This window comes from Ursus maritimus, unplaced genomic scaffold (assembly GCF_017311325.1).
Source record: "Ursus maritimus isolate PB19 unplaced genomic scaffold, ASM1731132v1 scaffold_28, whole genome shotgun sequence".
NCBI classification, from domain to species: Eukaryota; Metazoa; Chordata; class Mammalia; order Carnivora; family Ursidae; genus Ursus; species Ursus maritimus.
The window spans coordinates 29,792,512-29,819,312 of NW_024425341.1; the positions used below are offsets into that span (position 1 = coordinate 29,792,512).

The window sequence follows — 26,801 nt, forward strand, 5'->3', positions numbered from 1 at the left end:
CTAACTTCAGGTTTATAATCTACTTAGCCTTCTCATATATTTAATAAGGCACAAGGACTGCACACTTCCACACCATCAGCTGTTATTCTCTGCATTGGTTACTCTGTGGATGTGTATGCAAATCTGAAGTCAAAGGTACAAGAGCTTCCCTAAGTGTGAATTCAGATGTGAGTACCTTGGTAACTCTTATCTGAGACCACAATCAATTTGTCTTTAATTATCTCATGGATGATGAAAATATATGTCAATAATTATCCTCTCCCCCAAGAGTGCTGCTGAATTACTGATTAAACATTTTTTTTTCAGTTTTGTGTTGTAGAAGGGTAATCTGGCAACAGACCAACGATACTCAGGGACAAGATACTAGTCCTAATCATTGTATATGAATTATGGAGAATGAGCTCATAGAACTCAAATAAAACTGATATTGTCTAAATAAAGAGGACTTATTGAGGTTATTAGGTTATTTTGAAGTGAAGTGAATCTCAACCAAAATGCTGGGCATTATTTGGATATTTTATCATTTACTATTTAGAACAAAAATTGCTATTCAGATAATTATAATTAATATCTCAAAATATTAAAAATAAATCACCTACTAATTGTTCACATATATGAAGTAAGCAATAACTTTCAACATCATGAAAATATCAACACAAATATTATTATTAGATAATAATATCCACCATTTTCTGATTATTTATAATTTTTTTGTCACTGGCATAAGTTCTTGAATATATTAGTTCATTTACCATAACAACAAACCTAAAAGTAAGCCTCTCTCATTTGTACTGATACAGGAACTAACCACAGAAAGGTGAAGTTTAATGCCAAGAGCATGATAAAATTGGAATTCAAGCCCAGGCAATTTGGCTGCAAAGTTATTGCTCTCAGCTGTTTATTTATACAATGTATCAATTATTTTAGTTATACCTAGCATGTGCCTACTTCTACTTCTCTATGCTATGAGTATTTGAAAAACAATCAATATAAAATCCAATTGTAAGAAATAAGTTAATACATATTTTTAGGCAACATTTATTATATAATGGTATACTGATTGTAACATTTGACCAAAGAGGTAATATTTTAATATCTATCAGACTTCCTAGAGGAAGTAGTTACACTTCAGTCACTCATGAATAAGATAAAGCATTTTTATATTCAAAAATGGAAAGCAGTTCAAGGAGATGGATTCCACAATATGAAAAAACAGCATGGCTATCAATAAGGATGGGTTATATTAGATGTGGCAACCCTTTTATTATGGACTCTAGTCATCTTAATTATCTCAACTGGCAAATTTTTCTTGTTTAGATTCTATTTCCTACTCATAAAATTTTGAATTCTGACTTGCATGAACTCTTGAGATGTGCCTCTGGATTTTGAGCTTCACCTAACCTCTTAAAACTTATGACCTGATACTTTTAGAGTAATGTCTGTATGTAGATAGGTAAGGAAACTTAACACTCATTGTTAGTATCTCTTTAAGAATATGGGAGTTAATATGGTGAGTAAGTTGGGTCAAAATATCTGAAGTCAGAGATAAGTTGAAACTATAAATTAATGAGATTAACTTTACTATGTTGCTTTTCAATGGCCTTGCAATTATTTCCCAAAGAAAATCTTCAGAAATACTGAGAATAATGGCGTTTTTTTAATAAGAAACTACTAGCTTCTTTATTATTTGAAACTGCAACAAAATTCTAATGCCCATCAAGACACCATTATATCATAAGAGCTAGAAAACTGAGGCATTATTCTTGACTACATTACACTTGAACAATTTTTTTTTTTGCTTGAACAATTTTTAAGAGTTATGGTAACTCTACTTGAATATCAGAATGAACTAAGAAAACTGTATTTACACTGGCATTATTCTTGACTACATTACACTTGAACAATTTTTTTTTGCTTGAACAATTTTTAAGAGTTATGGTAACTATACTTGAATATCAGAATGAACTAAGAAAACTGTATTTACACTAAAGTTGTATCTCTGACCCTTGTGGTAACCAAAAGAAATCAAAGACAATGGATTGCAAAGTTTCATATGAAATTAATGGAAAGCTTCCCAAAGCACACTATTTAATTAAGTGTCTCTATTTAAAAATTTACTACTGTATAACTGCATTTCATCAATCCACCACCTTAGGGCGTATTTGGAGTAGAATTACTAGAGGTAAAAGATGAGTAAACATTTGTTGCCTGGTTGATATTGAAAGTGGCTAGTATAGCAATAAAAATTCAACTTAGAAAGAGCACAAGCTATCTGAGAATTATGTGCCATGCAAAATTTTAGAGTTGGCAGTTAATTTTAGTTTCTTCTTAGAAGCTAAATTCTTATATAACTTGGATCTTGCAAATGACTTTAAAGACATATAGTTTTAAAAATGTTATTTATTTTGGATAGAGAGAGAGCAGGAGGAGGGACAAGGGGAGAAGGAGAGAGAAAATCCCCAAGCAGAGCCCTGCTGAGTGGGGAGCCCAATGTGGGGCTGGATCCCAGGACCCTGAAATCATGACCTGAGCTGAAATCAAGTTGGCTTTTTAACTGACTTAACCCTCTAGGCGCCCTGAAAGATATATTTTTTAATGAGCCAGTATCTGTTTCTACTTTTAGCAAGATACAGAACTATTTTGTATAAAGAACAATTTTCTCCTTTGGATCAACAGACTACAAAGGAATATTCAATATGTTTTATTAGTATTTCTAAGTGGCATTGTCATTTTTGAAGTATAATTAAGGCTGCAGTGCCATGAGGAAATCTGAAGTTTGCTTTTAAAAGAAAAAAACTTTATACAGATAATAAGTTATAATTTTTCAATACAATTAAATATTATGAAGAAATTATAGAAATTGTTAAAAAAGTGATAAGTGATCTAAAAATAATAGGTTATTAGACAAGTAAGAATATGGATGCTTGGTCTAAAGAAAACTGAATTTCAATAATTTATCTTTACACAAAATAATCTACTCTTATTTTTAAGTTAACACACATCAAGTATTTAAAGTAAATTAGAATACATCTATATCTGTTCCAAAATTTAAATAATATAATTTGGAGAAATCCTTTAAGGAAGTATTACTTAAACAATCAAACTTTCACAATGGTCATTTTCAGATAGACATACCTGAAGCAGCCAAAATGTGAATTCTTTTTTTTCCCCCCAAAACAATGAATTCTTAATTCGAGTTATGTGGAATTAATTAAAAAGTAAAATGAAGGAATAATGGTGGTGATACAATTAAAATAAATGATTATTTACTTTTATAGAGTGTACTGTTTTTCCATGTTTGTGTTTTACTTGTTCTATATTATTTTCAAGGGTTATTATTAAAGTCGTCAGGTATCAAAAAAAATAATAATAGCATAGATTGCCCAAAGATGAGACATTCAATTGAAATTATAAGACCCTGTCACTCAAATTGTATCACTCTGGTTTCTCGAAATGGAAAATTTGAGGCCCTATGTCATACCTAATAAAACAAGAGTTTGCATGTAGCATCATCCCCACATTAAAGTTTGAGAAGCACTGTTTTAGGATATAGTCATCTGGTCTAATTCTACCTGATACATGAAGTGCCTATAAATGTGCAAATTACTATTTCTTTTTCATTATTAATAAAAAATTGTCAATGCTCATTTTCATCCCTTTGATGATGCGTGATGTCTTCAATGGAGGAATTATTTTTAAAATGAATGGATATGGTCATATGAATTATTTATTGGATTTAAATCGAGGAAAATTTTAAGAGAAAACAAAAAGATTGAAGTTAAATGTGCAAACCAACCTGAGGGAAAGGAAAGAGTTGGGAGTGGCAAGGGAAAAGATTTGTTTCTTAGAAGAATAAGAGCTCACAAAAAGTGGTACCAGTTCTTTTAACTTACATGTATCAGCCTCTCAACCTATGTGATTTGATGAAGTATTTACAGCAAGGAAAGCAAGGAATTAACTTTTTTCTTTCTTTCTTTTTTGATTGTAGCTAGGGAATTAAAATGAAAGAATCACCAAATGGCACATGGTTGATGTGGGCTTTTGTCTGGCAGGGACAAGTCCCGAGGTTGTACTAATGGGAGTATTTTTTGCTACAAAGCAATAACGAGTGATAGGGACTATGGCTGTAAAACCGAGCTGTAATAAATGTGGACGAGTCAATCTGGTCTGTCAATCTCAGCCATAGACATGCAGCTGGATAGAACAATGAACAGCAGTCAATGTGCATATTTTAGAGCAGATCAGTGGCAAGAGCAGCAACAATAGGAAGCTAAACTTTCAGATTTCTTGGTGGTGGACAGATGTCACTTAGATGACATTCTGTGGCCTTGGGAGGATTTACAGATTTATAAATCACTCTAGTGGAATATTTCCTTCTTTAAAAAAAAAAAACAAACAGTTTCCATCTTAAAGACTATCTCAAGACAAAGACTCCCTAAGACGTTATGGATCAGAGTTCACTTTAGCCAACTCAGCACCATAGTAATGGCAAGTGAAGTCCAAGTACTCCAAACAAATTAGAATTTAAAGTTGCTAAACACCGATATTTACAATAGTAGCTATTTTTAGATAAGTTTTGAAATTATTAATAATCCACTGGCTTGGAATGATTATTGCTCCACATAAATTTCATTGTATTTGGCATTCTAACATTTAGACTCTGAAGTCTCTTGTTTAAAAAAAAAATACATATATATACACACACACACATACATATATAAAGTTATATAATGTATATAGTAACATTCACAGCAACCATTAGAAAATCCATTAAAAGAGATACTCAAAAACACTACAGATAAATAAAATAGGATTCTAAAGAATAATTAAATAACCCCAGGAAAGAAGGGAAAATAAAGCATAAACAAAATACAGAGAGGATGAACAGGAAAAAATGTCAGATTTAAACTTTAACATATAAATAATTGGATGAAATGTAAAAGATCCTCACACACCAATTAAAAGAGAGAGACTGACAGAATACTTTCATAAAATGAAGCAATTAGATGCTCTATACAAGAAATTCACTTTAACATGGTAACATAGTATGAAAGAATGGAGAAAAGATATATACCATTGCAACATTAATTAAAATAAAGTAGGAGTAGCAATATTACTATCTGGCAAATTAGACTTCAGCACAAAGACATTTTCTAGAGACACAGAAATTCAACCAACTAAGAAGACAAAGCAATCCTAAATGTTAAGCACTAAACAAAATGGCTGAAAGGTATGTGAAACAAAAAGTGACAAGACTGAAAGAATAAATAGAAAAATCCAAAATTCTAATTGGAGACTTCAACAGCACTCTTTCAAGAACTAAAAGAACAACTAGATAGAAAATCAGCAATGATACCAACTCAAAAACACCATCATCAAGATTTATAAGCATTCCATTCACCACCAACAAAATAAGCATTCAAAATGAGTCATCACAGAAGTTTTACAAGGATAGACCATATCCTGGGCCATTAAATAAGCTTCAACAAAGTTAAAAGAATTATCTGACCACAATGAATCAAACTATAACTTTACAACAGAAAGATAACAGAAAACCTTCCAAACGTTTGGAAACTCTAAAAAATCCCTTGATTAAAGAGAAAAAAATCAAAAGAAATTAAAAAAAAAACAGATTAAATGAATGAAAATGAAAATAAAATATTTTGAAAGATATGGAACATACCTAAAGCAGTTTAGAATTGGAAACCTATAGCCTTAAATGCTTACATGAGTGAAGAGTAAAGGTCTCAAACAAGTAAAAAAATTAGTCAAAGTGAAGCAGAAGGAAAGAAGTAATCAAAATAAGAGTGGGAATTGCAATGAAATTGAAAAAGAAAACTAAAACCAAAAATTAGTTCTTTGAAAAGTGATAAATTTGTCAAAATTGTAGCAAGATATATGAAGGGAAAAAAAGAGCAGACACACTATAAATATTAAAAACAAAATAGGGGACATTATTACAGAACCTGAAGACATCAGAAGAATAATAAGGGAATACCAAAATCAATGCTACACACATAAATTTCAAAACTTAGATGAAAGAGACTAATTACTCAAAAAGTTCAAACTACCTCAACATAACATTAAATATGAAATAAATAATTTTAATAACCCTGAAACTGTTAGAGAACTCGAATTCATGCTTTGATACTTCTGAAAAAATAAATTGTCAGGTGTTGATGTTTTTATTGAAGAATTCTACCAAATGCATAAAAAAAGAACATTAATCCTACAGATTCTTGGGGTGCCTGGTTGGCTCAGTTAAGCATCTCTAACCATAATCTTGGGATCTGGAATTGAGCCCCACATTGGGCTCCCTGTTCAGCAGGGAGTCTGCTTCTCCCTCTGCCTCTGCTCCCCACTCATGTTCTCTTCTCTCTCTCTCAAATAAATAAATAAAACCTTTAAAAAAATTCTACAGATTTTCTTCTAGATAAAAATGAAGTGGAGGGAACATTACTCAACTTATTCTATGAAGCTGGTATTACAGTGACAAAAAAGCTAACAAAGATAGTACCAAAAAAAAAAAAAACCGGAAAGTTAATAGAATAAGATCAGCATATAAAACATACATATATTTCTATATATTCACAATGAGTATGTGGAAAATGAAGTTGAAAATATAATATCACTTACAATTGCTTAAAGGAGGATTACTTGAGGGTACATTTCACAAAATGTGTGCAAGATTTATATATAAAATGCTGCTAAAATAGAGACTTAAATAAATAGATAATCATACTTGTTCATTGATTGGAAGCTTCAGCCTAGAAAAGCTGTCAAACATCCCCAAATTGATCAAGATTAAATTCAGGTTTCCTGAATGTTTGTCATGAAATAACCTCAAAAATAGTAAAATTTCTATTTTCATGACAGCTGAGAGATTTTTAAGAAGGAATTACTTTCCTTTGGTAAAGTACCAGATAAACTGTCAGAAGATGAGAGACCAAAAGTAAAAGCTAAGGGGCTAGTAAAAAGTTAAAAAGAAAAAAAAAAAAAAAGAAGAGAATTGATAAAGCTGTTCCTAACAGGAAACTTGGAGAAATTTCAATGAGGTGTAGTGCAAAAGACAATACACAAAGAGACAAAAGATAAAAGACTGGGGAGAAGGAGATGGATATGAGGCCAGGAACCATATCATTGGAGGGTTGCAGTAAATTCCTCAAGTGGCCATGTGATTTTATAAGAATAAGAAACCTATTTTCTCTTTCATTCTTCACTTCTCTATCTCTGTCTCTCTCTTTCTCTGATTCAGCTAATTTTTCTGTCTTATTGGTGGGGGGCAACTTCATTAGGGCAGGTTGCTCTGCAAATTTGCTCTACCAGTTACTCTTTTATCAGGAATATGTTCCTGAATCTCTAATTCCTTAACAGTATTTTGCATTATCCAGGTGTCTGTATTTTAATATTCTTTTTTTTTAAGGTTTATTTATTTATTTGAGAGGGAGAGAGAGAGAATGAAAAGAGAAGGGGGAGAAGGATTGAAATCCTCAAGCAGACTCTTCACTGTGCATGGAGCCAGACAGGGGCTCCATCCCAGGACCCTTAAATCATGACCTGAGCCAAAATCAAGAGTCGGATGCTCAACCAACTGAGGCACCCAGGTGCCCCTGTGTTTTGCTATTCCAATAGCTGTAGAGTGAAAACACATTTTAAAATACGTATTTATCTGATTACAAATAATTATTCTTACTGATTTGGAAGTCCCTTGCATATTCTAGATATGAATTGTTTACCTTTTTGATATATTGTGGGTAACTATTCACATTTGAATAACTTCTTGCATCTTTAATACAGTCACTAAATGGATGAATATGCAGATGGCCATAGTACATGAGGAGATTAATGAAGAAGCTGAATTATGGATTAAATTAACAATATAAAAGACGTCCTTTTTTCAGGTGGCCAGGAAGATGGCCAACATTCAGACTGAGAAGGCCCACCAAAAGCAGCCAACCATCTTCCGAAATAAGAAGAGAGTCCTGCTTATAGAAAATGGCAAGGAGAAGCTCCTGTGATACCACAAAAACATCAGTCTATGCTTCAAGATGCTCAAGGAGGTCATTGAGGGCATGGATACTGACAAGAAATGCCCCTTTACTGTTGATGTCTCCATCCAAGGGTGAATTCTGTTTGGTGTGGTGACCAAGATGACAATTTGGAGGACCATTGTTATCCACCAAGACTACCTCCACTACATTCAGAAGTACAACCACTTTGAGAAACACCATAAGAACATGTCTGTGCACCTGTTGCCCTGCCTCAGGGATGTCCAGATTGGGGACATTGTCATGGTGGGAGAGTGCCAGGCCTTGAACAAGACTGTATGATTCAATGTGCTCAAAGTCAGGAAAGCCACTGGCACCAGGAATTAATTCCAGAAGTTCTGAGATGAGACATCTGCCCACAACCCTGAAGAAAATAGAGTTATACCCCTCCAAAAAAATATAAAAACAGAGATAACAGTCATAGAAAAAATAATCCATTGGCAAAGGCAAGTAAGAGAACAAATGTCCTTGAGTATCTGCAGAAAACTTGATGATGGATGTGGACTTACACTTGCAATGGAATTTCAAGTTTTGAGTCCATTCTACTTAAACATAAAAGAGAATGAATTCACCAGATAATATCTGGTTGCTACCATTTTAAAAAAAGATTTATAATAACTTTTCATATGAGAACCATACACAAGTATAATTACTTTAATGAAATAAACAGAGTTCATGCAGTACTGAAGAACAGAAATGTAATACAAAGATTAAAGAGAAATTAGTGCAATTTTAACTTTTGATTATGATGGCTTTCCTTGTGGGTCATAGTCTAACCTTACAGGAACAGCTGTTTTCATAACACTGATATACTTGTACAATTTAATATGTTTTAAAGTAATATGTACATGAAAAATTAAGGGTCACTAATAAGGCTCACAAAGCTGAAATTACTATTGTAGTTAGCTCAATCGTGGCAATGTATTTCCATTGATTTTGGACTTATAATTCTATTAGGAACAATATGTAGTTTTCTAATTATAAGAAAAAAAGTGATCCTTCACTTTCACTGTTCTATGAACAGTTTGGAAGTTGTTTTATAGCACTGTATTTCCTTTATTTGTCATTATATTGACTCTTTCATACAAAAGTTCTGGAAATTTCTTTCAGATATAATTGTTATTATAAAGATCATACCACACGTATTAAGAAGACCGCAATAGAAAGATACAGAATCATGGGGCATCTGGGTGGCTAGTCAGTTAAGCATCTGACTCTTGATTTTCCCTCAGGTCATGATCTCAGGGTTGTGAGATTGAGCCCCACATCTGGCTTTTCACTCAGCATACAGTCTGCTTGAGATTGTCTCTCTCCCTCTGCTTCTGTCCCTCCTCTCTCTCTCTTTCTCTTTAAAAAAATAAATAAATAAAATATTTTTTTAAAAAAGGAAACAGAATTCCATTCAAAAGTATCTGGTCACTAATTCATGGTACTTCAGAAAATTCACTTTCTAACAGAAGCTGTTTATATCCAACTTCCTTCCCTTCGGACCAGCCTTTGTGTTATATATCAGACCAGCCTCTGATAACATAACCAGTCTCTGAACATGAACACTGCTCAGTAAATAACAAAGACATATAACACATAATATCAGGTTGACTATTTAAAATACAAAGTGTAATGTGAATTCTTGTTATAGTAGCCTTCCTTAATCAATAAAGTATGGCACTGTAACTATCATGCAAGATAACTGGGGATAAAGAAAAAAAAACTCCTTTTTTACTTTTTAATTCCTTAATATATGAAGACCTTGAAACATAATCAATAATATGAATCAATGTTTGCAACAAATGTGTTACTCGGTGGTCTGTATTTTAACTTTAATTGCCTTTTTATATAGTAAAACAAAAGGAAGTAGAAAAGAACAGATAATAGAGACAATAAAACAGATATGAACTGAAACTTTATGAAATAATATGATCTCTGTATAAAATTTATTTATTTTCAAAATACTTAGTAATTATCCTTAAAAGCATTAAGGGATATTAAAAATAAATTGTGAAAATTTGGGTCCTGGCTCTTTTGCTGTCACACATAAGCTTTGTGCCATTCAGCAAAATTTTTTAAAGCTTAGGGCATTATCTGCTTCATTACTACACTGCAAACTTAGGACCTATAAAGAAAATCATTAGGAACACATTCATATTTTAAATTCTGTAACTGATAATAAAATTCTATTTAGGACAAGTTACTGTTCTTTACGTCATTTAATTTGTAATTAATTGGACCTTATTGTGTGTCATGTTGGTGAAGCTTCATTTCTTTATTCCCTCCTTCAACCATTCATATTTTCCTCATACGTCTATTCAACACTCTAGGCTAAGCTCTAGAACACAACTGTGAACAAAACACTCGTGTTAGTTAAGTCTAATAAGCATTTGCCAACTTTTGGCTTGTGAATCCTTTCATTAAGATGTGAAAAGCGGGGGGGGCACCTGGGAGGCTTGGTTGGTTAAGTGTCTGATTCTTGGTTTCTGCTCGGGTCATGATCTCATGGATTGTGAGATTGATCCCTGCATCTGGATCCACTCTCACTGGGGAGCCTGCTTGAAGATTCTCTCCCTCTGCCTCTCCTCCCACTTGTGTTCACTCTCTCTCTCAAAAAAAAAAAAAAATTAAAAAATAAAAAATAAATAAATCTTAAAAAAAATGTGAAAAGGGGTTCTTTTGTTAGGCTAAAAATGGCCTAGGTATCAAATTTCTATTTCCTTAGCAATACGATAATTTGAAAATCTTCTTTAAAAATGAAACCATTTAAGAATTTCTGAGCATGTGCTGAGTAAGCTCATGTAAAGATTATTAGGATCAGATGAGCTTGCTTAGGATTCAATTAGTTGATATATCTACGTTTTATCAGCCAACTGGTATTTGCTTCTATATTAGAAGATCATTGATTTCTCTGTATTTTTTTTACAAGCACTTAACTGAATTCACTAAATGTGTGAAACACTTTTTTCTTTAAATTTTTACTTAAATGTCTCAATTTTATCATGGTAGTTTTAACTAGTAGACTGTTGTAATTTGTTTTTATTTATATTGTATATTATTTAATTATGTCCAAAATTGACATAGAGACAAATCAGAAATAAGTGATGCTATGTCAAAGCAGAAGTTAATGAGGAAAACCAGTATTATAATTATTCTATAGATTCTTTTAAGATTTAGAGGTATATAATTCCTACTTGTCTGATCAATATATTTATGTAGCAACATTAAATGTTTCAAAAACTTTAAATATCGGTATTAGGGTGAGAAAATATAGTGGCTAACATTCAATAGGACTATTTATTGCTAATAAATTCTCATCATCAAACTGTATTCCTGAAAGACACCTCACAAATTGAAGTCATATATCCCTTCTCTCACTGCATCATCTATAACTAAAATGGAAATTATACAAATTATACAAGCAACTTTACTGATGAATTTATAGACTGGAAAATGCAAAAACTATTCAAACATCAGATCATGCAAGAAGTCTGCTCAATTTCTGATCCTGCAATATACGATTACATTTCTGCTAAACTTTAAAATATTTTTAGTTTCTAGGCCAAATATAAAGTAATATGTCTTTTAAACATATAAATTCAAAAATTCTTGAAATGATATAAATTATATATAAATTATAATGTTTATAAGTATAACGTATATAAGTTTTACCTTTATCAATTATACATGGTGAATATTTTCTCAAAAAAAAGCTGAAAATCATCTTTATTTAAATAAAAGCCTTCCCTTCCCATCTGACAGTCCAGTTTCCTCATCATAATTTATGAAATCATCCATCTCCTTCTTCCTATTGATTTTAAATGTACATACTAAATCCTAGAATTGTGCAGAGGCTATTCTAGAGTTTTGACTTTGATCTATGCATCTTTATATTATGCTTTAATATCTGGTAGGGTTAACCTCCTCTGCCCTATCACTATTACTCCATTTTTTTAGAAAGTTCTTGGCTGATCATTCTGATTTATTTTTTCTTTTGACCTTTAAAACCAGATCTGCTGTTTCATCTCCTTCCCACAAAATACCATTTTTATTTTTATTGGAATTTTATTATATTTATGGATAAACATATGGAGAAATGGCATTTTTATTATCTCGAGTACTACTATGCAGAACATGATATATATTGTATTTGTTTATGCCATCTTTGGTCTTTCAGTAGTGTTTTAAATATTCCTTCACCTAGATCAAGCTCATTTAATGGTGAGTTTATATCTAGAGAAGGTAATAGTTAGAAGGTAATAGTTTTGACAATTGCTAATAGACCTTTATTTTGATATATCTTTTTATCTGTGGCTTTTATATGAGAAAACTACTGATCTCTGTAAGGTAATACTTTAAATTTTAAATGAAATTGTTTCCTTAATTTCCTTTTTCTAAAAAAATTGCTTCTTTGTCAAATATCAGTTGATTATATTTTTTGTAGATCTACTTCTGGGCTATATATATATATATATATATACACACACTTATCTGTATATCTTTACCTTTGTCAATGCCACATTGGTGTAATTAATAAGGTTTGAAATCAGATAATGTGAGTCCTCCAGTGCTCCTCTTCTTCTTCAACATTGTGTTGATATTCTAGTCTTTTTTGCTTTGTTTTGTATTGTTTTGCTTTGTTTTTTTATGTTCCAGGTAAAATTTAGAATCAGTTTATTGATATCCACAGAATTACTTGCTGGGATTTTTATTTGGATTGTATCAATTCTGTGGATAAAATTGGGAAATATTAACATTTAGTAATATGGAGGCTTCCAATCCACATACAGGAATTATTTTTTTTTATGTATTTAGATCTTCACAAAAGTTTTTCATCATTGTTTCATAGTTTCTGCATATAGTTCCTTTATTCATTGACTTTACATTATTTCTGCCTATGAAGATTTTATATTATTAAAACTCTTGCTTGCGACCATACTTATTATGGTATTATTTCTACAGAAATAGATTCAATGGTCACCTCCAGGTTTTTTGGAAAATCACTTCATTAATTTCTTGGGCTTTTTAAAAGATTTTATTTATTTATTTGAGAGAGAGAGAAAGAGAACACAACTGGGGGAAGAGGCAGAGGGAGAGGGAAAAGCAGACTCCCTGCTGAGTGGGGAGCCCAACGCAGGGCTCCATCCCAGGACTCTGAGATCACGACCTGAGTCAAAGTCAGGTGCTAAACAGACTGAGCTACCCCAGGCGCCTCAATTTTTTGCTTGTTTTAATATCAGTATTTAGTACTTTCTAAAAGAAGGACTTATGGGAAGTAATTCTTACACCAACAAACACGTTTTCCACTACTGTTTTTTTCTGAACAATAGTTTGTTTACTACAAAATAGTTTGTATTTTACTACAATGGTTTGTTTACTACTGCTTCTTAGAGAACTATCTCACTGTGTCACTACTTTCTGCCATTGGATGTAGTAATGGAGAAATAGGATATAAGACCGACATTTCGGGGCGCCTGGGTAGCGCAGTCGTTAAAGCATCTGCCTTCAGCTCAGGGCGTGATCCCGGCGTAGGAGGATCGAGTCCCACATCGGGCTCCTCCGCTGTGAGCCTGCTTCTTCCTCTCCCACTCCCCCTGCTGTGTTCCCTCTCTCGCTGGCTGTCTCTCTGTCACATAAATAAATAAAAAATCTTAAAAAAAAAATAAGACCGACATTTCCCAGTATAGATTGCTATAAATGTTTGCCTCTCTGTTTTAAGAATTATTTATTTATATTAGAAAATTTTACTACCTTTAACCAGCTACATCTCTGTGTTGATTATTCTGTGCCAAATCTTTATCTTGTTAGAAAAGATACGTTCCTTTAATTTGCATTTGTAAACACAATTTTTTTTATATTTTAGAATTTTTGCTGTATTCAATGTTCTATTTTTTAAATCTATTGTCTTAATTCTTTCCTCAAGGATACCAACTAGGCAGACATTGGATCTCCTTTTCTGTCTTCTCTTTCAACTGCTTCATTCAGAATTTATCTAACATTTTATTATTTTTTATTTCCTTTCTCTCACTATTCTTGATTGTGCCTCTCATGTTTCTTGTTATATTAATAGTGCTACATGTTTTTGTACTGCTTTCATGTTTACCTAGAGTCTATCATGGTTCTCTTATTTATTTATTTATTTATTTATTTATTTATTTTGCCTTTCACTTCTTTCCTGAGATCTACCAGTTTAGTTTTCATATTCCATTTTTAATCATAGTTCCCTAGATTCTTAAAGTTCCCTTTTATGTTCTTGTTTATAATAGTGATTACATATTTACTTTTTTTTTAAGTTAAAAATGGTATACAGAGAGCATAAATGTGCCCTCAAGCAGGCTGATTAAGTGAATGTCCTGGATTGCCTCTTGTCACCTGTGTTCCAGTCCCACCCTTTTCTATGTTCTCTCCTCATCAAAACGTCTGGAAACTTTGGAATAACTTTGTTTATAGCAAAACACTTGGTTAGATTTTACCAATGAAAATCACTTCCTTGAAATTTACAAATTGAAGTAAGAGGAGAATCTGTTAGTGCTTTGCAGTGATAGAGAGTGTGTGGACTTCCATCCCAGTATTAACCAGGCCTGAGGCTGAAAGTTTCGGTTATGCTAGATGATCAAGTTCTAGAGATCTGCCGTACAACATGGTGTCTATAGTTAACAACATGGCATTGTGCACCTCAAAATTTGTTAAGAGGGTAAATCTCACAGTAAGTATTCTTACCATAAAAACAGACCAACAACCCCCAACCTCCCCCCTAAAATAAAGAAAACCCACAATGAGACACAGGAAACTTTGTGAGCTGTTGGATATGTCTATTACCTTGATTGCAGTGATGGTGCCACAAGTGTTTGCATATGTCCAAACTCATCACTTGTACATATTAAATAGTTGTAGTTTTACATACCCATTATATCTGAATAAAGTGGTTAAAAAATATAAAAAACTTTGTGACCAATGGCAGATAGTGAGATTCTTTTACACAAACTTTATGGGTATTCCTTGTGAATGAGCCATTTTATTGCATCAGGCAGCTAAGACCATTTGCACGGCTTCCTACAGGTCCAGCATTTCTAGTGCACATCTTACCTCAAATTCATTCTCCACTTCAATTTGTTAAGCCTCCAATTCTCTGTATTTATAATTTTCTGATTATAGTATCTTTGTTAGTTCTATTCTCTGACCAAACCCTGACCAAGACAGTTGGCGATTTTTAGCTTCCTTGAAGCTAGGTCACAGTTGTGTCATAATGTGAATAAATGAGATAAACACATCCCACTCATGTAAACAGAATCCAGTGATTTCAGTTTTTGCAAGGGTTGTGGTAGTGGTGATATTTTTAGAGGTGGCAGTCGTAAGTTTTGGTAGCAGTATCCACCATCGAACCACTGTGGAGCTTTGGTAGAAACTTCAGTGTACCTTTGCAGTGAGAAGACTGACAATGGATTAATTTTGTGTTATTATTTTGGGTATCATTCCTAACTGTATAACTGCATTCTTATTTCTCTAACAACTTTGGGATTTCATTGATCTACCTAATACTTTCTAATACTTTTATTTTCCTTGAATTTGACAGTTTGTTTTTCCCCCTTATATTCTACAACAAAACAAGAATCATAGAGTAAGTGGTACATAAAGTGACTATCAGCAAAAAAAAAAAAAACCAAAAAACAAAAAAAAACCAAAAAAAACCTAGAATATCTTGGCAAATCTGAGAAAAGGAATCTGGACTGGAGATTAAAAGTAGTAAAGATCCAGTCAGGAATAAGGGATGGCCTTATGGCAGTTTAAGGAGTGCAGTGATAAAACAATTCATCAAATGATCCTCTATCATCACCTGGAAAATGGACTCTATGGAGCAACCCACACTCCTTGGCAGCACTCTCCATCCCATTTAATCCATTTTCTTTCTTTCCATAGCATATAACATCATTGGACATGTCATACATTCGCTTAATTTGTTTATTACTTGTTTCATTTATTAAAATATTAGCTCCATAGCAGAGATGCCACCTTTATTCACTGCTGTATCCCTCTAGCCTAGAACAGTGCCTGGAAAAGAATGAGTGCTCAACAATTATTTTGTTTTGAACGGATAAATGACTTAAAGACATGGGGAATAAGTATTTCTATTTAATTATTTCAAAGACTATAGAGGACAAATGATTCTTTCAAATAATTTGTTTAAATAAAAGGATATAAACTTCACATTTCTAAATTCTCTATTGGGCTAAATTTCAGAAACATTCTACGATCATGCTAAAATAATGTCTTATCTATTTTAGGCACAAAGGTTAAGATAACTGCCCAAAATTCAAATTTTGCATCTTTTGTTGTCTCACTTGAATTCATTCATTCCTTTTAGTTTTCTATGTAACATTTGGAAAGTGATTAAGAGTGTGTGGGGGGGGGCAAATCTGAAAGTTTAGATTCATTCATTCATTCAACATATTTTTTTTGAGAGTTTATTATGTGCTACACTCTACTCTAGACACTGAAGAAAACAACACTACTCTGTCATGAAAGTTATCTTATAATGAAGAGTCTCCCTAGCTGGCAAAATCACTTCTTCCTTTACTTCTGAAGATTCTTTAGCAACCACTCCTACAAGATGAATTTGCAAGGAGAAAGAAATGTCAAGCATCAGTTTCATAGTCTCTCTTTTCTCCAGAACTAGATTAGATCATGCTCTGTAGATTAACTACAAAGTCAAACCTAAGAGCAAAAGACTTACACATAAGAACATGAACTGGTTCTAAATTTTATTATTTAGGACAAAATCATGATAAGTATATCTGTGCATAGTTTCTGAAAGCTGTATTAAATTAGGGTGGGGCAAAATTTTAGTCTGATTTGAATTTATGAATAGGAGTGCATTTGACAGATATTCTGCACTCAGTGTGCTAGATCAAACAGATAGAGGAGTGTCTATAGTCACTCTTCTTGTTTAGTTGACACACTTGGATTTAGTAGTGGGCCGTGAAAACCAAATTTGAGATGCCAGAAATTCCTGATTACAATGAAGGGAATAGACTTTAAGAACATAGAGAAACAAAAATTTTGAGTAGATTCATCAGGTGTAAAAGACTCAGTTCCCCAAACAATGCCCTCTGAATGGACCCAGAGGTGAATTCATTCAACAAGTCAGTATGAAAACCACTGAAGAGAGACCATCATGGTCTTTAAAAAGTGGTTGTAGATTAATTGTTCTCCATAGGGAGATACTTCAGTTAAATGGACTTTCTGATTTCAGTTGGAATCTCTGGATTCCCAGGATATCAAAATAAGAAAGAGCATTTCATAAAACATCACAGCCATGTTCCCTAAATCTTGTTACTAGAATTCTTCAAATGTAATTGCTGATATTTTTTTTTCAGAATAATTATATACAAGGAAACAAAAAATATCTACACATTAACTTTACAGAAAATATTTGAACCTGGCTCTGAGCTCATCATGACATCTGGGCAAACTGAACACCTCTGTGGTTCACTGCTCAGAGTGGAGCTTACTTTGTCAAGTGATAAATATTTTACTTAGAAAGTCTTTTAATCTCACCTAAAATTTTTACTGTTTTTCAAACATATATTTATAATAGCACTTGGCAGAATTCTCATATCAGCACTAATCCTTATATGATCATTTGAACATAAGGAACTAAATTGAAGCATTTTTCTCCCAAAATAACAAACCAAAGGCAATACTACAACAATTAAACTGCCAAATGTGGGTTTTTCCTTTCTTATTCCAGTAGTTAGAGAATACCAGAAGCAGAAAGCAGAGACAACAGTTTATGCTCATTTTATCACATTGTGTTGTAGTCATCCTTTGGCTCTGTAACACAAGTTAGAATAAAAGGGCTTTCATTGCCTAACATCCTATAGGACATTATGGCATAAATTTCTTACATCTTCCTGCTTATAGTATATAGAGAATACAGGATATTAGGTATAATACATGTTGTTAAGAATTATTGGGGTCATAATGTAGGAGATTAATTCCATAAAAATTAGGTGTCTGTCATTTCAGTAAAATTTTTGTTGGCCTTGTGTTCTACAACATGTAAAATAACCATATCCAAAATGATGAAGAGACACCGCCATAAAACAAAACAAAACAAAACAAAACAAAACAAAACAAAACAAAACATATTTGGTGTGCTTATCTGACCATCTTTCACTGAATAGAAATAAAAGCAAGGGAGGATCTCTGGATGCAAAGCAGACACATCGTGAAGGTTGATTACATCTGGAGTTGCCATATAATATTTTCCCATTTGAAACAATGGTTATTTGGGATGTGGATTTCCTTCTCCTATCTAACTGTCAGTCTGAGCATACTTGGGATTGCTTAATGTCTTATACAAAACATCATGAAAACCTTAAAATGGCAAATCACTCGTGATTTTATACAAATAATTCATTGTACAAACATATATTTAATATGAGTTGAGGTCCATGTATTCATTGATGAGATGACTTTGTCTGAGGTTTGTCTGAGATAGTCCATGGATTAGACCAATTTTTGTGGCATACTTATAAATATTATCTTCATTTCTCTCAGAATCTTTAGAATGTTTCTATTTATATGATAAATACATTTTTAAAAAAACCTCTTTCATTGGGCTTATCATATTCCCTATCACATTGGAACACTGGCCCTTATTATATAAAATGACATATTGAAAATTTAGTAGTGAAGCCAGCTGGGTGATAATATATTTGGAGATTAGTTGAAGACTGGAAGGTATAAAGTAGCAACACATGATGGTGTTTCCTTTCCCTGTCAGAAAGTAGAGCTAAAAAACAAAAACAGGGGCGCCTGGGTGGCACAGCGGTTAAGCGTCTGCCTTCGGCTCAGGGCGTGATCCCGGCGTTCTGGGATCGAGCCCCACATCAGGCTCCTCTGCTATGAGCCTGCTTCTTCCTCTCCCACTCCCCCTGCTTGTGTTCCCTCTCTCACTGGCTGTCTCTATCTCTGTCGAATAAATAAATAAAATCTTTAAGAAAACAAAAACAAAAACAAAAACAAAACATAACAAAAAACAGAAACAAGAGAGAAAGGGAAAAAAGAGATGGAAAAAAGAATCATATTTTTCACTATTACATCTGATGATTCACTGGGAAAAACATTTCTGCTTCCCCTCCCCCCCCCAACCTGGCTTACTGGGATCATTTAGCTTAGAATTTTTGTTCTCCAGGTGAAAAGTATTTCATTGGTGTACACATATTGATTCCTTTAATAGGAAGATAAGCTTTTTACTGAACTAGTAGGCAACAGTAAGTTATCTTGATGGGTGAGGTGATTAATCTTAACCATCAAGGTTAATAGGGATACTGGTAAGTTAGGTTCAAAGAGAAAGGTAGCTGGAATCTAGAGAATTCTCTAGGGCATCCTCTAATAATTCCACTGAGGAAGAGCCAAACATCAAGGGCTCAAATCACTCAGGAATCAAATTTTAGGTTATGCTGTTGGTTAATAAGCTACTGCATTACTTTGAATATGAAGCAAAGTAGATGTCTATAATTCTCTCTTGCTAACTAAATTACTCTTCTGATAATGATGATGGTGGTAATATGATGATAGGTAATATTTATTTCTTAATATGTGTCAGACACTAAGTACATTTCAGATATAATTAATTTAATCCTACATTTTCAGGTAGATATTATTACTTATCAGGACATGTAAATCTAAAAGATGACTTTTATAACCTCCCTAAAACATATTTATTTCTGTTATGTGATGGAATAGAAGTGAAATAGAGTTAAATTTAAAGACCAGAGAAAATTGTAAATGGAGTAGGAAAGGCCGACATGTAACTCATTGTTTGTGGTCCCTTTGCAGAAACCAACCACATGGAAATCTTCAGTAAAGATGATGCCCTGGCTCTCACTCTTTTCCTGTTTTTTTCAGTATCTTTTTAACTCTACAACTTAAAAGATAGGAATCAAGAAAGCTATTGGTTGCTAAGCAATATAAATACCATTATAATCTATACATACAAACGGCGAAAAATTTTGGTTGATCATCTTAAGACTGTCAAAATAATTTAATCTATTTCTTGGAATCTGAAAATGAACATGGCATTATTTGCTAATTTTTCAGAGGTGCAAGAGAAAAAAGTCAGCTTTTTGAAAATATAACACTGGTCTCTGGGGGTTTGCGTTCATCTATAAATATCAAGTTTTATACTGGTCATGATTCCTCTGAATGATGGCTGGGGATAAAAGGCAGCCTTCATATCAGCAAACACTTAACAACCTCCAACACGTTATACATCTGCTCCACTCATTTGTCCTACAATCAGCTGGTGATTGTCTTTTTTTTTTTTTTTTTTTTTTACTTTTTCCTTTTTAAAGATTTTATTTTTAAGTAATCCCTACACCCAACATGGGGCTCTAACCCATGACCCCAAGATCAAGTCATGTGCACTACCAAGTGGGCCAACCAGGCACCCCCAATTGTTTCTTTCCGATTCTCTATGAAATGTACTGTATCCATTTTAGTCTAATTGACAGATGGATTTTTTTTCTCAGATGAATGTTTTTGTACCTCTTTTTAAATAAAGATTTTATTTATTTATTTGAGAGAGAGACAGAGAGCATGAGCAGGGGGCAGGAGCAAGGGGAGAGGGAGAAGCAGGCTCCCCACTGAGCAGGGAGCCTGATGTGGGGCTCAATCCCAGTACCCTGAGATCATGACCTGAGCCAAAGGCAGACGCTCAACGGACTGAGCTACCCAGGCGCCCTTGTACCACTCTAAATGCAACCTGATGAACAATGCTTTCATAAAAAGACTAGAAATAATTTTTCTTTCTCTAAAAATCAGAAGCAACAATGGCTAGTGAATATTTATGCAAGATTCAGGGGGTGTACATTCTTATCTTAAATGTGGGCCCATAGGAAAAGTATATATTCTATGCATATAAATCAACTTTAATCATGTTAATTACAAAGACTTGTCCACATACCCATAATATTTGGCAAGATCCAAGTGAAGAAGTGTAGTAATTTCTTTGAAGATGTCTAACATACTATATATAAGAAATGCTTTACGTAAATACATGAAAAATATGCTGCCAAAATACTAGGATACTCAAAATTTTGAATTTAAAAAAAATTAATTATGTGGGGTGCCCGGGTGGCTCAGTCAGTTGAGCGGTGACTATTGGTTTCTGCTGGGGTTGTGATCTCAGGGTCCTTGGATCAAGCCTGTGAGGGGTTCCACACTCAGAGGGGAGTCTGCTTGGGGATTCTCTCTTTTGCTCTCCCCCTGCTCATGCTCTCTCATTCTCTTTAAAATAAATAAATCTTTTAGAAAATTAATTTTTTTTTATTTCTTTAATATAAAGAACATTTTTTTTTTTAACCTGGGATTTGTCAGTACTTAATCCATGTTTTTTTTAAAGTAAACATAGGGCTGTCTAACTGGCTCCGTTGGTAGAGCATCCAATTCTTGATCTCAGGGTCATAAATTCAAGCCCCATATTGGGCATGGAGCCTACTTAAAAAAAATTTTTTTAATTAAAATAAGATAAATATGTCATAGAGTAAAATGTATTCTGATGACACCAAAAATAAATAATAGAAGTTAACTTTTAACAAACACAGTTAAATAAGTAGTACTTTAGAATAATCAGTCTATATAATATACTTAATCCAAAATCATTTTTATGAATATAATCTGTTTTTTCCAGTTTTATTGAGAAATAATTGACAGACATCACTGTGCAACGTTAAGGCCTATAGCATGATGGTTTGATTGCCATATATTGTAATATGATTGCCATAATAGGTTCAGCTAACATCCATCTTCTCATATATATACAATAAAAAGAAAAGAAATAAGAAAAGAATAAAGGAAAAAAATAATTTTGTTCTTGTGATGAGAACTCTAGGATTTACTTTCTTAACAACTTCCCTATACCATACAGCAGTGTTAGCTATAGTCATCATGCTGTACATTATATCCCTTGTACTTATTCTATAACTGGAAGTTTGTACCTTTTGACCACCTTCCTCCAAGTCCTCCTCCTACCACTCCCTGCCCTGATAACTATAAATTTGATCTCTTTTTCTACGAATTGCTTCTTGTTGTGGTTGTTTTAGATTTCATTTAGAAGTGCCATCACATAGTATTTGTCTTTCTCTGACTTATTTCACTTTGTATAATGCCTTCAAGGTCCATCCATGTTGCTACAAATGGTAGGATTTCCTTATTTTTTATGACTGAAAAGTATTCCATTATGTACATATGTACTACAACTTCTTCATCCAACCATCAATGAGCACTTAGGCTGCTTCTATGCCTTGGCTATTGTAAATAATACTACCATGAACATGGTGAACCTGGACATGTACATGTCTTTTCAAGTTAGTGTTTCTGTTACCTTTAGATATATTTCCAGAAGTAGAACTGCTGGATTATATGGCAGTTCATTTTAATTTTTTGAGGATCTTCCATATTGTTTCCACAGTGGCCCCACCAATTTACAATCCTACCAACAGTGCACGAAGGTTCCTTTATCCGCACATCAATGCCAGCATTTGTTAACTTTTATCTTTTTGATGATGGCCATTCTAATAGGCATGAGGTAATATTTGATTATGGTTTTAATTTCCACTTCCCTAATGACTACTGATGTCGATCATCTTTTCATATACCTGTTGGGCTTCTGCATATCTCCTCTGGGAAAATGTTTATTCAGCTTCTTTGCCCATGTTTGTTTTAACTGAGTTGTTTTATTGCTATTGAGTTGTATGAGTTCTTTATATATTTTGGATATTAATCCTTTATGAGATATATGGTTTGCAAATTTTTTTCCCATTCCATAGGTTGTCTTTTCACCACATTGATGGTTTCTTTTGCTGTGCAGAAGCTTTTTAGTTTGATGTACATTTATTTATTTATTTATTTATTTATTTATTTTGATTTTGTGCTTTAAGTGTCATTTCCAAAAACTATCATTACCAAGACCCATATCAAGAGGCTTTGTTCTTATATTTTCTTTTAAGAATTTCATGGTTTCAGGTCTTATATTTAAGTCTTTAATCCATTTCAAGTTAATTTTTGTGAGTAGTGTAAGAACTGGGTCCAGTTTTATTCTTTCATAGAGGAATATCCCAGCACCATTTGCTGAAGAGACTGTTTTTCCTACATTGAGTATCCTTGGTTCCTTTGTCAAATATTAGCTGGCTGTATATGCTAGGGTTCATTTCTAAGCTCTCAGTTCTGTTCCATTGTTCTATTAGTCTGTTTTTATGCCAGTACCATACTGTTTTGATGACTATGCATTTATAGTATAGCTTGAAATTAGGGAGTGTGAGACCTCCTGCTTTGTTCTTTCTCATATTGTCTTTGGCTTTATACAATCTTTTATGATTTCATATCAATTTTAGGAGTGTTTCTTAACTTATGTAAAAAATTCCATTGCAATCTTGATAGGAATTTTATTGAACCTATAAATGGCTTTCAGTAGTATTAACATTTTAGCAATATTAATGCTTTCAATCCATAAACATGGGATACTCTTCCATCTATTTCTGTCTTCAATTTCTTTCATCAATGTCTTGTGGTTTTCAGCACAGAGATCTTTCACCACCTTAGTTAAATTTATTCCTAAGTATTTTTTATTCTATTTTAAACAGGATCAATTTGTTGATTCCTTTTTTAGAAAATTTGTTAGTGTTTAGAAACACCACTAATTTTTGTATGTTAATTTTGTATCTTGAAACTTGATTGAATTCATTGATTAAATCCAGAAGTTTTTTGATTGCATCTATAGGATTTGCTCTATGTAAAATCATGTCACCTGAAAATAGTAACAATTTTACTTTTTTGTTTCCAATTCAATACCTTTTATTCTTTTTCTTGCCTGATTCTTCTAGCTAGGACTTTGGTACTATGTTGAATGGGAGTGGAGAAAGTGAACATTCTTGTCTTGTTTCTAATCTTAGAGGAAAAATTTTTATCCTTTTGCTATTGAGTATAATTTTAGCTGTGGGTTTGACACACATGGCTCTTATTATGTTGAGATATGGTCTTCTATGCCTAATTTGCTGAGTTTTATCATTGATGAAAGAAATTGAAGACAGAAATAGATGGAAGAGTATCTCATGTTCATGGACTGAAAGCATTAATATTGTTAAAATGTTAATACTACTGAAAGCCATTTATAGATTCAACGCAATTCCTAATTTGAATATTGTCAAATGCTTTTCTTGCATCTGTTGAGATGATCATGATTCTTCTCAGTCTAAATTGATATATTATGTTGATTGATTTACATATCTAAAATCATCCTTGCATCCCAGGGGTAAATTCCACTTGATCATGGTGAATTATCCTTTAAATCTGCTGCCGAATTGGATTTGTTAGTATTTAATTGAAAAATTTTGTACCTATATTTATCAGGGATGTTGGCCTGTAGTTTTCTTTTTAAGTAGTGTCCTTTTCTGGTTTTAGTATCAGATAATGCTGTCCTCATAAAACGAGTTTGTGATTACTCTCTCCTCTTCAATTCTTTGGAAGAGTTTGAGAAAGATTAAAGATTGGTGTTAATTCTCCTTAAATGGTTGGTAAAATTCATCAGTGAAGCCATCTGGTCCTGGCCTTTTCTTTATTAGAAAATTTTTGCTATTACAAATTTGATATCCTTAAAAGTAATTGATCTATTTAGATTTTCCATTTCTTCCTGATTCAGTCTTGATAAGTTTTATGTTTTGAAGAATTTTTCCATGTCTTCTAGTTTGTCCAGTTGTTTGGTTAATCTTTTCTATTGTTTTTCTCTTCTCTAATTCAATTATTTCTCCTCTAATCAATATTATTTCCTCTCTTCTGCTAACTTTGGGCTCAGTTTGTTCTGCTTTTTCTCATTATTTAAAGCATAATGTTCAGTTGCTTACTTGGGATCTTTCTTTCTTCTTAATGTAGGTGCTTATTGCTAAGAACTTCCCTCTTGGAAGAGTGTTCAGAAGAGTGTTTAGGGGCACCTGGGTGGCTCAGATGGTTAAGCTTCTGTCTTTGGCTCAGGTCATGATCCCGGGGTCCTGGGATCAAGTCCTGCATCAGGCTCCCTGCTGAGCAGAGAGTCTGCTTCTCCCTCTGCCTTTCCCCTGGCTTGTTCTTTCTCTGGCTTATTCACTCTCTCTCCCCCTCAAATAAATAAATAAAATCTTTAAAAGAAATAGCTTTATTTAAAAAAAAGAAAGAAAGACAGAAGAGTGTTTAATTTCCATATGTGCATGAATTTCCTAGTTTTCCTCTTGTTATTAAGGAACTTGGTATTGTTACTGAGGTTATTGGTATTGTTTCATACCATTGTGATCCAAGAAAACACTTGGTATGATGTCAATCTCCTTGAACTCACAAAGAGTTGTTTTGTGACTAACATGGTCTATTCTAGAAAATGTTTTATGTGCATGTAAGAATGTGTACTCTGCTCTTGTTGGGTAGAATATTCTGTACATATCTTTTAGGTCCATTTGGTCTATAGTGCTGTGTAAATTCGGTTTCGTTATTGATTGTCTGAATTATCTATCCATCACGAGAGGGGGTGTTAAAGTCCATAATTCTTATTGTATTAATGTTTATTTCTCATTTTAGCTCTGTTCGTTTTTGCTTTATATATTTAAATGCTCTGATGTGGGGCATATAAATATTTACAATGTTAGATCTTTTTTACATATTGATATTTCTATCATTATATAATGACCTATTTGTTACCTCTTACCATTTTTAGTTTAAAATCTGTATTGTCTGATGTAAGTATAGCTACCCCTGAAAATTTTGGTTACTATGTATTTGAAATGTCTTTTTCAATCCACTCACTCTCAGACTGTATATGTCTTTAAAACTAAAGTGAGTCTCTTGTAGGCAGCATATTTTGGGATCTTATTGTCTTTAATCCATTAGGCCATTTTACATATTTTGATTGGAGAATTTAATCTAGATTTAAAGTAATTATTGATAGTTAAGTACTTACCATTGCCATTTTGTTAATTATTTTCTTGTGTTTTGTAGATCCATTGTTCTTGTTACTCAGCTGTCTTGTGTGTGTGTTTGTGTGTGTGTGTGTTGATGTTCTTTGCTATTAGTATGCTTTGATTTTTTTATTGTGTTTTTTTGTGTGATTGTTATAGAATATCCCCTTGTGGTTATCATGAAACTTACACAGAACATATGAAACTTATTCACACTCTATTTCAAATTGATAACAACTTAACTTCAGAACCTGTATACTTTACATTTTTATTTCTCCTCCTCATATTTTAGGTAATTACTGTTACAATTTACATGTCTTTTATACAGTGTAAATAATAATAGGTTATTGAATTTATGGGGTTTTTTTGAAGATTTATTTGAGAAAGAAAGTGTGGGGGGTGGGAGGGACAAAGGGAGTGAAAGGAGAGAAGCAGACTCCCTACAGAGTGCAGAGCCGGAAACGGGGCTTGAAGCCATGACCCTGAGATCATGGCCTGAGCTGAAATCAAGAGTTTGCCATTTCACCTACTGAGCCACCCAGGTGCCCCATATTTATGGTTATTTTTGTTATTTTTACTTATTTATTTATTTATTATTTATTTATTTATTTTAACTTTTAAACTGGAGCTGTGATTTATGTACCACTAATACTATATTGGCTGGGAAAACTCTCTGTTTGAGGATCCAAATCAAACAATTCTGTACCTCACTGAGTTTCATGGTCAGAGTGTGCTCCCAACTTGGACCTGCAGATGAACAAAGCCACTATTTGGGATTACTACT

At 33.0% G+C, this 26,801-nt stretch overlaps 1 pseudogene; it reads left to right on the forward strand.

The window, feature by feature from the left end:
• The first annotated feature begins 7,728 nt into the window (after nt 1-7,728).
• On the forward strand, nt 7,729-8,390 carry LOC103679717 (annotated as a pseudogene).
• The last annotated feature ends 18,411 nt before the right edge of the window (nt 8,391-26,801 follow it).